Raw genomic sequence first — 12,215 nt, forward strand, 5'->3', positions numbered from 1 at the left:
ATGTGTGATTTAGTATGTGTGGGGAAAACTGCACGCGCAGCAAACTGCCATGCTTTCCCTCCCACAAACCTCATAACCTTTTGATACCCTTTGTCCCAAGGAAGCAGCCAAAAGATCATCCCCTTTTGACTTAATATCTTACCTACCTAAATAAATAATATGCTTAAGTTCCCTCTTATCTCTTCCTGCCTCTGTTAGTTCTTTCTCCTTCTGATCTATCTGTATTTGTCTTTACCTGGTCTCTGAACAGGTAATATGTTACTAGAAAATAGTTGCTTATATGAAGGAATTTTCCAATAAAGAAATTTTATGTCAGCATCTAAAGGTTAAACTTATGAATGTAAAATGTCAGCATTTAATGTAAAAGCCTATGTATGTAAAAAGTATATAAGAAGCAATAAACTCAGAGTTTGTCAAGCTGTGTCCTGCAGCTTCACACCTCTGCTCAAGAAATGCCTGAGTCTTTTTCTTAGCATCTTTACAAGTATGTAGCAGGAAATATGTAGTAGATGGTCGGAAAGAATGTAACCTCATAGTACCTCCGCCAATGGGGAAAGAGGAGGGATGTGGCAGCTGGGACAGGGCTGTATAAAGAAGGAAATATTTTGGGTTGAAACTTTGGAGAGAACCAAGCTTTGTGATAACTTCTCTCCCACTTATTGCAATAAACAAAACAAAAGGCCTTCACTGTGTCTTGGCTGGTTATTGATCAGGCGAGCTTGCCTCTGGTCATGAAGGAAAGTAGCCAGGAGCACATAACAGAGGGAAAACTTTTTATTTCAGTGGATGAGAAATCAGTTGTACAAGTAGAAACTGTCCTTGCTATCTTCTTAAGTCTTTTTAAAAGTCTTCCATATAGCAAGGATAGAAAGGGAGGACACAGAATTCCATGGATAGGCCAGTTTTGGAAAAATCACAGTGGCATCTGCCCATTGGTCAACACACACACACAAAAAAAGCTCACAGACCTGTGCTGATATAGAAAAGGGCTAGCGAATGTTTAGAAACATTCCTAAAGGAAAGAAGAATTTCAGAAAACAAAATTAGACTGACTTGATGCAAACATAATTAAAGTTAGCTCCTATTGAAGTTAATAGAATAACATTTCATTCCCATTGCATTTTGATCCCATTTCAGCCAGCTAGTTAATCAGGATCAAATTTGCAGATCATCTAGTCCAGTTCCCTGTCTAGTGTAGCCTACAAAAAATAAAATAAAATAAACCATAAGGACCCAGCCAAATGCAAAAAAGATTAGGAAAAGGCTAAGGATAACTTACAGCCTAATTTTAGAAACTTGGAGAAAAAGAGATACAAAAACTCTAGATATATTGATACATTCCATGAATAAAATCTGTGTCTATGTGTATGAGCAGTTACTCATTCAAATATCTGTTTTCTGTTATGAATCTCCTCAGCAGTTCTAAGGCAACCGCAATTCATCCATATGTGACTGTACACAGGCATAGTAAAACATGCCATTTTTGCCAAACAAAAATAGAATTTGTCAACAGTAGCAAAGAAATGCCACATGGTTCCAAAGCGCATATATTAATAACATCACCATTTATGACACTGCAGTAAAAATAACATCACCAGTTTTGAAAATATGCTATTTCTCACAAACTAGGGTTGATTCTTTGCAGTCTTATACTTATCCACCACTAAGGTGAATCAGTCAATATATCACAATAATGAACAGTATAACCCTAATATTAAGGCTTAGTACAATTAAGTTCTACTAGGAGGTTTTCACTAGTGGGAGCTTGCCCCACAAAACAATTGATTTTATGGTGATTTCCCCAGATCTGTATTATTGTTGCCTTGGAAAACTATTCCTGCATTAATACAGAAGGTCTAGAAATCATTTAAATGGCAAAAATGGAATTTATAGTTAAAAGAACTAGCTTAACTCTCATTAGAACCTAGAATTTGGAAACCAATAAAGCAAAATATTTGTAGCTCAGAATTGAAAAGAGGGGTCCTTAGTACTCTCTGTGCTTGGTTGTTTTCTTGCAGACTTTTCATTACCCAACTAGGTAACATCATCAGTGCTGATGATGGTACCTAGTTTGGGTAATGAGAAGTCTGCAAGAAAACAACCAAGCTCAGAGAGCACCAAGGACTCCTCAGAATTTTGAGAGCCATCGCCCATCCCAGCAGCAAATCAAGATGGTCTTTTGGAAAACCCAGTTCCTCCATGGAGCAGTTCCACTTTGATTTTGCAGATGGAGAAGACCATGGTCCAAGTCATTTTCAGCATTTGAGCAGCCATTTTTCTAAACCGCCTCCCCCCACCATCAATTCCTTCAAAACTCTCCAGGCTGTGCCTGCAACCAATTTCATTTCTAGCTTCATTTACAGGTTTGAAAAACTGCCTTGTTTTTAATAAGCAAAGAACTAAAAGGAAACAAAATGAGGAAAAACAAGCCAGAAAAATGCTGGTAATATCATTTATGCCAGAATGATTCATACTTAAGATGTTCTGTCCATTTGTTTTTGTACTTCAAAATCCTTAAATAGAAAATAATAAATAATCTGCAAAGAGTGTCAGTTTCAGTATGTAAAACACTGACAATAAAATATAAGTAAAATATAAATCAACTCCAGGGAAAATAAACGATCAAGATTATTAAACAATTAAATGTATAAGACCAATAGTGACAGCAAATCTAATACTGGTTGAGGCATAACTATTACTCTTATGGTTGGCAAAACACAAGATGAGCAGGTTTTTTTCCCCAACTAGATTTTACTCTCACTGTTCAATTAGGAGATTTATAGTAGTTATGTTTTTGTTATTTTGTTTTTAAACTTCTCTAGCTATTTTATTTGTCCCTCAAATATAATTAAATATGACCATACAGCAGGCATGCAGGGAATTGTTAAGCAAACATTATTTTTAATATATCTGTTTTAAAATGCTAATTGTAATACTACAGGGCAAGGAATATGTTTTTCCCATAGATACATATTTTAACTCAATGGGGTTAATAGTGTTGAAAAACATCATCACATATAAAGATATCTTAGATGAGAATGGAGACCTGAAAACAAGGAAAAGGTTATTAGAAGATGGTATAGAGTTGGAATGGTGGGCATACTTACAAAATTAGTCGTGATACAGAAAAGACAAAAAAGAACCAGGGATAAAATTAGAGCATACACAATTAGATAAAATCCTTCTAGGAACAGAAGATCAAATGATAAAAAAGATATATCAATATTTATTAGAACAAGATTTGTTAGAGGAACGAGTAAAAGAAACAATGTTGATCTGGAGTAAAAATTTCGGTTACAGTATTGACCTAGATAATTGGCAATCATTATGGGATAGAAACAGGAGCTTAACGCTAGCCAACTCATATAAAGAAAATCTATACAAGATATTTTATAGATGGCACCTTCCTCCTACAAGGCTAGCAAAAATAGATAAAAAAACCTCACCGACATGCTGGAAATGTAGAAGGCTTCCAGGGACTTACTATCACATGTGGTGGAAATGTTCAAAAGCGCAAAATTTTTGGCATCAGATAAAAAATTGGCTGGAAGAAATACTATTACAAAAAAATGATTTAAAACCAGAAACCTTCTTATTAGGGATTATTAATGATAAACTCAGCAAAGCATCTTTCTACTTACTATTGCATATTTTAACCGCAGCAAGATTATAATACGCCAAAAATGGAAAAGAAAGGAAATCCCCACTGAAGAAATAATAAATAAAATCTTATCCTGCACTGAAATGGACAGGTTAACTCTAGAGATTAAAAGTAAAACTGAAACGGAGTATTATGAAATTTGGAAAAATTTGTACGATTGATTAGAGATAAGGAGGATCGCTGAGATGATTATCGATTGATTACTTGATATCGTAAGGACTTATTAACACCTATATTAGGACACAACTGAAAGATATGTAAATACAACGTTGACGACTGAAAGATGGTTTACCAAAACATTTACAGATGTTATATGTACAGTTTGTTATACTCTGTCCTGTTATAGAATGTATTTTAAGTTTCTGTTTTTCTTTCTGTAACATAAGGTAATACTAATAGCAGTGTTGTAGCCAGGGAAGTTGAATCATGTCCACTTCTGTTTTTAAATGTACATTTAATAAAATTTGGGGAAAAAAATAGTGTTGAAAAATATCCAAAGGAGTCTGGTAGCATCTTTTCTGATTATTAAATTTTATCAAAAGGCATATGCTTTCAAGAACTGCAATGCCCTTTGTTCAATAATGTATGCCTTTTAACAAAATTTTTTAGTCAGAAAAGGTGCGACCAGAATTCTGATGTATTTTAACCACCATAGACTAACACAACTGTCCTCCTATAAGGTCAATAGCACTGAAATTTGTCTTCATGTATTTAAGCTTTTCTCCCACTTCCTGCAAAAAAAAAAAAAAACCTGGACCAGTATTATTAAATAACATATTCTTTTCTCTTGAGAGCAGGCATCAGAATTTCATTTTTTAATGTGTGCCAGTGGGTTCACAGAAAAAAAATGACAATAAAGGTTATCTTATCTTATCTTATCTTATCTTATCTTATCATAAAGACTAAAAGTATATTACTTTCCAAATACATATAGTGCACAGGTGTTTTTATGTAAACAAGATCCAATTATTCAGGATAATTTAGTAATGCTATTGTATTCAACAGGGTCCAAATAAAGTTTAGAACTGCAATCTAAAGTAGCATTGGAGTGGAATGGAAAGTGTAGCACAAGAACAATGTAACAGAGGCTTGAGTTTAATATTCTTAATCTAAGACAAACCCTTCTGACTGAGCTTTTAGTGCTACATCTCTACTATAGCTATCATGAAGAATGTGCTGGATTAGTTTTCAAATGCAAATAACTCCTATTATGGTGACTTCCCTCTATTTACATAGTCAGTGTTTTTTTTAAAAAAAAACTGTCTTTAAAGTGTCTTTGAAAAAAACCAATAGCGCTCAAATGTATTACAACCTTGTCTTTATTCATAGGTGTGTTTGTCTGTCTGTTATATATAATGTTGGAATAAATTTAGAGTTTAATGAACTGCATACTTCTACAAGAAAGTTAATACAATACAGGCATCAGAAATTATTTTATATATAGTTCATTCAGAAAATATTCAGATCCCCTTCACTTTTATCAATTTTGTTATGCTGCAGCCTGTGCTACAGATCTACAGTTGTTGAAATTCATTTTTTCTCATTAATCTACACTCAGTATCCCATAAAGGCAAAGTGTAAACAGAATTTTAGAAAAGTCTGTAAATTTATTAAAAGGAAAAAATTGAAATATCACATTGGCATAAGTATTCAGACCCTTTGCAACATATGAAATTTAGTTCAGGTGCTCCCAGTTCTCTTGATTGTTGCTGACATTGATTGCAGTTGATCTATGATAAATTAAATTGATTGGACATGATTTGGAAAGGCACACATCTCTCTATAGAAGGCCTCACAGCTGACAATGCATACTGTAGCAGAGCAAAAGCCATGAGGTCAAAGGAACTGCCTGCAGAGCTCAGAGATAGGATTATTGCAAGGCACAGATCTGGGGAAGGCTAACAAAATTTAAATTTCTGCTACGTTGAAGGTTCCTAAGAGCATAGTGGCCTCCATAATTCTACAAATGGAAGAAGTTTGGCACAACCAGGCTTCTTCCAACAGCTGGTTGCCTGGTCAAACTGAGCAATCGGGGCAGAAGGGCCTTAGCCAGAAAGGTGACCAAGAACTCAATGGTCACTCTGACTGAGCTCCAGAGATACTGTGTAGAGGTGGGACAGAGTTCCAGAAGGACAACCATCACTGCAGCCTTCCACCAATCTGGGCTTTATGACAGAGTGGCTAAATGGAAGACTCTCCTCAGTGAAAAATACATGAAAGTCCACTTGAAGTTTGCAAAAAAGCACCTGAAGGACTCTCAGACTGTGAGGAACAAAATTTTCTGGTCTGAGGAAACCAATATTGAACTGTTTGGCCTCAATTCTAAACCTTATGTCTGGAGGAAACCAGGCACCACTCATCATTTGCCCAATACCATCCCAACAGTGAAGCATGGTGACAGCAGCAGCATGATCTGGGGGTGTTTTTCAGCAGTAGGAACTGGGTGACTGGTCAGGGTTGAGGGAAAACTGAATGGAGCAAAGTGCAGGGATATCCTCACTGAAAACCTGTTCCACAATGCTCGGGACTTCAGACTGGGCGGAAGGTTCACTTTCCAACATGACAACGATCCTAAGCACACAGCCAAGACAACACAGGAGTCCATCCAGAGCCCTGACTTGAACCCTATTGAACATCTCTGGAGGAACCTGAAAATGGCTGTCCATGATGTCACTATCCAACCTGACTGAGTTTGAGACAATTTGCAAGAAAGAATGGCAGAAAATCCCCCAATCCAGGTGTGCAAAGTTTGTCACATCATATCCAAAAAGACTTGAGCCTGTAACTGCTGCCAAAGGTGCTTCAACAAAGTACTGAGTGAAGGTTCTGAACACTTATGCCAATGTGATATTTCAGTTTTTTCTTTTTAATAAATGTACAGACATTTCTAAAATAGTTTACATTTAATTTACACTCATTATGGAGTACAATGAATACAAAAGTGAAGGGGGTCTGAATACTTTCTGAATGCACCGTATGTAAAAGTGTGTCTCTTTGTGTGTATATAAGTAAAAAGATATATCTAAAGGAGAATAAAAGAGCAAGTGACATTGTGCACTTCATAATATCATACAACTGACCTAGTTTTGAAATTTTTGTGACATCACTATATGCCTAGGAATACTGACTTTTGACAAAGAGATCATATTGTTATTCAAATTATTTATGCTGCTCTCTACCTCTTTGTTACTATTATTAAAATTATACCTGAATAAAGTTATGGTCTAATTTAATAAGTTACATACTCCTACAAATAAAGTTAATATAATATAGGCACTAGAAACTATTATAGAGACATAACTATAAAAAAGTGCCAGTGTGGTCAATTAGGATTGGGCAACTACAAAAGTTACTGGGTAACTTTGAGCTAATTGCCCAGGATAACTCTGTAAAAACAAATATATAAATGCAACAAATAAATAGGCAGATTTGGCACAGAGCTGCAAGAACATTAGGAAAATGGACAACTAACATTTTCAGACAGTGTATTATCAAGCAAAGTAATGGATACCTTAAGTATTGTTTTAAATAAATCCTTTTAGCTACTTTTAGATGAAAATGCAGAGCAAAAATAATCTAAATCCTGGGTACATAATTCCCAAGTATTTTTCATTAAATGGTTTTACTCTGTTTATACTGATTTGAAGTTTTGCTCTTGCACTTACAGAAAGTGACTGTCTCAACCACACGTATTTCTTCACGTTTCCGTACCCAAGAACTTAATATAGCCGCTTTCTTGCGGCCGCGAGTGTAATTCCGCCTCGGTTTTCCATACTTTACGCAGATTTTATACAGATCCACAGCAACACTCTCTCCTAAACCTGCTTGTGTGGAAAGGGGAAGGGGGTGACATCCCACTGACAAGACTGCCATTTCCCAGGCTACACACCACTCACGCGGTGCCACAAAAATATCTCCCCGCTATCACCCATCTTTTGGAGGGGAAGTCCCACATGTCGCAGTCGGACGTACAGCAGACTCGGCGCCAGTCCGCCCTTCCTCTGAAACACAGCAACGGGAGAACAGCAGTCCCACGGCACGCGAGTTTCCCGCGCGCCCTCATTGGCAAGCAGATACGCAGCTCCCTCTCATAACCTCCGACCATCCTCCCACTGCTTACTTCCCGCCTCTTCTCTTTCCTACCTGTATCTATCCGGACGCGTGAAAGAAGAAAAAAACCCGAACTGCCACAGTGAGCGATATATTTACTCCAAAGTCGATCCGCGGACGTTCTCACGGCGAGACAGAAGAGGCTACCGCGGCCAGAACTATCACCCGGCCTGTAGCCCCCCCCCCCCCCGCTTTCCCTCCGTCCCTCATATTTGCCACCCGCCCCGGTTGCAACCATCACCCGAGGCTGTCATTCGGGGCAGATGCCCTGCAAGCTTCTCTCCAACCTCCGCCAAGTCATTCCAAGGCCTCCGTAGCCAGCATCGCTCCCTCAGGTGAAAGCAACCCCACCACCACCACCACCACCACAGCCCGGAGTAGAAACAGCTACATTGGGGCGCTACTCCGTCCTCTCCTTTACGACGCTCACCTTGGACCGCAGAATCGCCGCTCCCGCACCGGGACTCCAGCACGAGCAATTGCGACGGAAACCCCGCTCGCAGTTAACGTCGCCGTCACCCGAGAGACTACCTTCTGGATGCAGTGCAGGAGAAAAACCCCTCCCAGGGCAATAGTTGACTTCAGGCACCACGAGCCTCCCCGGCTAGGCTGGGAGTACCCGCCTCCCTTCACTTACTCGCGCTGCCATTGGCCAAGACAAGCCGCAAAAGTCACCAATTAACAATCTTTGCTTGTATGGTCCTTTGCAACTGATGGTCTAAGAAGATGTCAGTCCCCAACCCAGGCCTTATATACAAGTCTCGCGAGCTTTGTTTTCTTTTCGGTGGAGGTGCAGGGTTGTGGAAAGTAGTGGTTTTGGAAGTGTTGTTTGCTGCGTTCGCTTGATCTTACTCTCACGTAAGAGTGCGTAAAACGGTACTGTTTCCTCGCTTTTAATTCCACCCAGTCTATACACAAAAGCATATTTGGGGAACAGACCACAGCGATAGCAAACGGATAACTACTAGTAATAGTTCATCTTAACATCCTTGATCTTTTTCTGAAATGCAGGTTGCTTTTCCTTTTTCAGCTGTTTTTACGCAATACTCTGTTCTGAGGGCTCTGTTGAAACAATTGTAATCCTACCCAAGAAAGAAAGAAAAAACGACACTTTTGCTTTCAAGTTCTCTGGGCCAACTAAAGCAATTAGTTCTGCTAAATTCATTATTTGAAAGATCTGTTTGAATCTAAAATAATCGTTTGGAATAAAATTTAAGAAAACCAGATAATAAAGGTTTTGTCTTAGAACAAAAAAAGCTAAGCTCCTTGGAAAAGGCTCTAATGCTGGAAAGATGAAAGGACAGAAAAGAGGATGAGCAGCAACAACTTGGATGGATTCAGTTAGGGTGGGGATGAGTGTGACATTGGAAGACCTAAAATACCATCATGGAGAAAAGGTGGTTGCTAGAAATAGAAAACAATGACACATCATCTAAAACTTCTTTATAGCCAGATTATAGCTTCTATATTACCTGAAGGCACACATAGTTATTCTTCTAAGCACTTTTTAGAGGTCTTTTTAAAAGTTCTGTGTATACAGAAGCCAAAGGAAAACAGTGCAAAGATTAGTAGAAGACACCACTGAGCCTTTTCCTATTAAAGTGCTGCCCATTTCTCCTTGAGTGACCACAAAACAATATTGACATAAAATGTGTTGTTCCCTTTGCTACCTTTGTTCCCTCTATTACATTCATTTCAAGCCACTGCCAAGTGGTGTCATCTTGACAGGTTTTTCTACTTCTCTCTTTCTCCTTTGTTCTTATCTCCTGCACATTGCTGCTAGCAGAAAGAACATGGAACAGTACAGTACAAATTGTGTGACTCTGATTTCAGTTCTCTTTTCCTCCCAGCTATTGACTATCTTTCCAAATTAAAATAGGGTGAAAGAAACATATAGGACAGTGATGGCGAACCTTTTAGAGACTGAGTGCCCAAAAACTGGTCCCGCTCCCACTCCACCCCCTGCCCAGCCCGCTCTGTGCCCCCCAGCCCCCACCCCGCCTGCCCATAGCACCACTCACCGCCTCCAGGGTCCACCGCAGATCGCCCAGGCAGCCCAGCAGCGCTATGGCGGCCACACCCTCTGCCCATGCCCTGCAGCATCAACTGTATGTTGGGGTGTGAGGGCAGAGTCTTGTCTGCGCTGACTGGCTGCCACATCCTTGGCTGCGCTGCTCCGTGTGGGCCACACTCGGGGGCGACTCTCCTTCAGGGGGCTGCTGGAGAGGAGGGGGTCACGGGGGGAGGCAAGGCTGGGGCAACGGCACATATACCCACAGATGGCTCCAAGTGCCGCCTCTGGCACCTGTGCCTTAGGTTCGCCGCCACTGATATAGGAGGACATCAAAACAGAAATAGCTACAGATAGTAGGGAAGGGGAGCAGGCAATGATTCTGCAATCAGGTAATATATATAGGGTAAGATTGCTGGAACTGACTAGATCAGTGGTGGCGAACCTATGGCACGGGTGCCAGAGGCAGCACTAAGAGCCCTCTCTGTGAGCATGTGTGCCGTTGCCCCAGCCCCGCCTCCCCCCATGGCCCTCTCCTCACCAGCAGCCCCCCCGGAAGAGAGTTGCCCCCGGTCGTGGCCCATGCAGAGCAGCGCAGCCAAGGACATGGCAGCCAGTACAAGACTCTTCCCCTGCGCCCTGCAGCATCATCTGCTGCGTGGCCGCCATGGTGCTGCAGGGCCGCCTGGGCGATCTGCCGTGGTAGGTGGCCTTGCGGGGGGCATGGGTGCGACAGGAGGTGAGGTGGAGTAGGCGGGGCAAGGGGCAGAGCAGAGTGGGCGGGGCAGGGGCCGGAGTGGGTTTTGGGCACTCGGTGTCTAAAAGGTTCGCCATCACTGGACTAGATCCTGGGAAGCTATACACCTTAATTTTAAAGGATTGGAAAATTCATCATTCCTCATTATTTTCTAGGGACTGCAATAAGGAAAGGTAGAACAGCTGCAACTAAAGATAGATGGTGCCCTTGGTCTACCAATATTATTTCTGAACATTGGTCAAATGGAATTGTACAAAGAAATATGATAGAGCAAGTTTCAAAGGAAATCCGGAAGCAGAGTGCTATAATAGGAAAAGTAAGGAGAAAATGGCTGAAGAGATGATGAGAGAGAAGCCATGCTGGTCACACTCATGACAAGTCATCTGAATTCACCTTCAGTATAGTGGGTGACAAACCGATAGGGATTTTACATACATTGAACCTGTGATGGGGCACGATAAATCTAATGGAAGAAAAATAACTCATTTCTGCAGCCTTAATGATGATTTAAAGCTGGTTTGTTGCTCACCAAGAGCAGCAATCCCCAACTTTTATGGTTTGGAGGCCTGACCGGTGGGGAGAGGGAAATTGGATTGTGCAAGCAGTGGGCCGGTGCGTGAATGTGTGCCACTCACATAGCCCACTTCCAAACCAGTCACAGCCTGGTAGCAGTCCATGGCCTGGGGGTTGGGGGTTAGAGACCCTTGCACTAGGGGATGAGACTAGACAACATCCTGTAACCAAGAGGGAAGATGGAGACTGTACAGCCATGATGGTGCTGCGGTATGGTAGAAATAGGGACAGTAAATATCTAGACTTCCTTGTGAAATATTGTGAAAGAGGAAGACTTTTTGTATCTTTCTGAGAAGCATCCTGTTTCAAGATTCAGAACTGTATGGCTGGCCAGCCCTGGCTTTTTTTCTAAAATATTTTCTTAGACATAAGTATATTTGATTTTAGTAGGAGTTATTTTAAAGTGGGCTGTAATTAGATTTACAATCGTACAGAGGCCTAGAAACTAGGAAATCATTCAAATCCCACCTTAGGCATGAAAAACCAGCTGGGTGACTTTGGACCAGTTACAGGTAGTCTCTTTCAGCCCACCTCACCCCACCAAGTTACTGTTGTGGGGAAAATAGGAGGAGGAAGGAGCATTAGGTGTGTTTGCCACCATGAGTTATTTATTAAAACAATAAGAAAGATGGGACAAAAAATCAAATAAAAATAAAATGGCTAGGTGGCTATGGCCTAATGTTATATATCATGCCAATCAGACAAAAGAGAAAGCTAAATGGGGAGGAATGGCAGAAAAGAGTTTCTCTTGCTTTTCTGTCCAGTGGAACTGCCAGTCTCTTTGAATGCCAACAAAGTGGATTCAGACCCATCCATTAATTGAAACTGGATGAGGATTCCCGAACCATTGAAGTCAAGAAAGAAAGAAAATGAAAAGTGGGAGAGGTCCAGAAGAAAGACAAGGAAAAGAATGAGGCACTATACAAAGTAAACAGCAAAAGACTCTTAGCCTGGGGGGGGGGGGAGAGAAAAATATTGGGATCATTATAAATATTATTAGATTAAGTAACTATATGACAGCAGTGACATATTAAAGAAAGCATCAGTTTTTGTAGGAGAGAAAAACAGAATTATCCTATACAAGGGAAAGGAAAAAGAAAGGA

Source organism: Crotalus tigris, unplaced genomic scaffold (assembly GCF_016545835.1).
Source record: "Crotalus tigris isolate CLP2741 ecotype Arizona unplaced genomic scaffold, ASM1654583v1 scf7180000020344.68071, whole genome shotgun sequence".
Classification (NCBI taxonomy): Eukaryota; Metazoa; Chordata; class Lepidosauria; order Squamata; family Viperidae; genus Crotalus; species Crotalus tigris.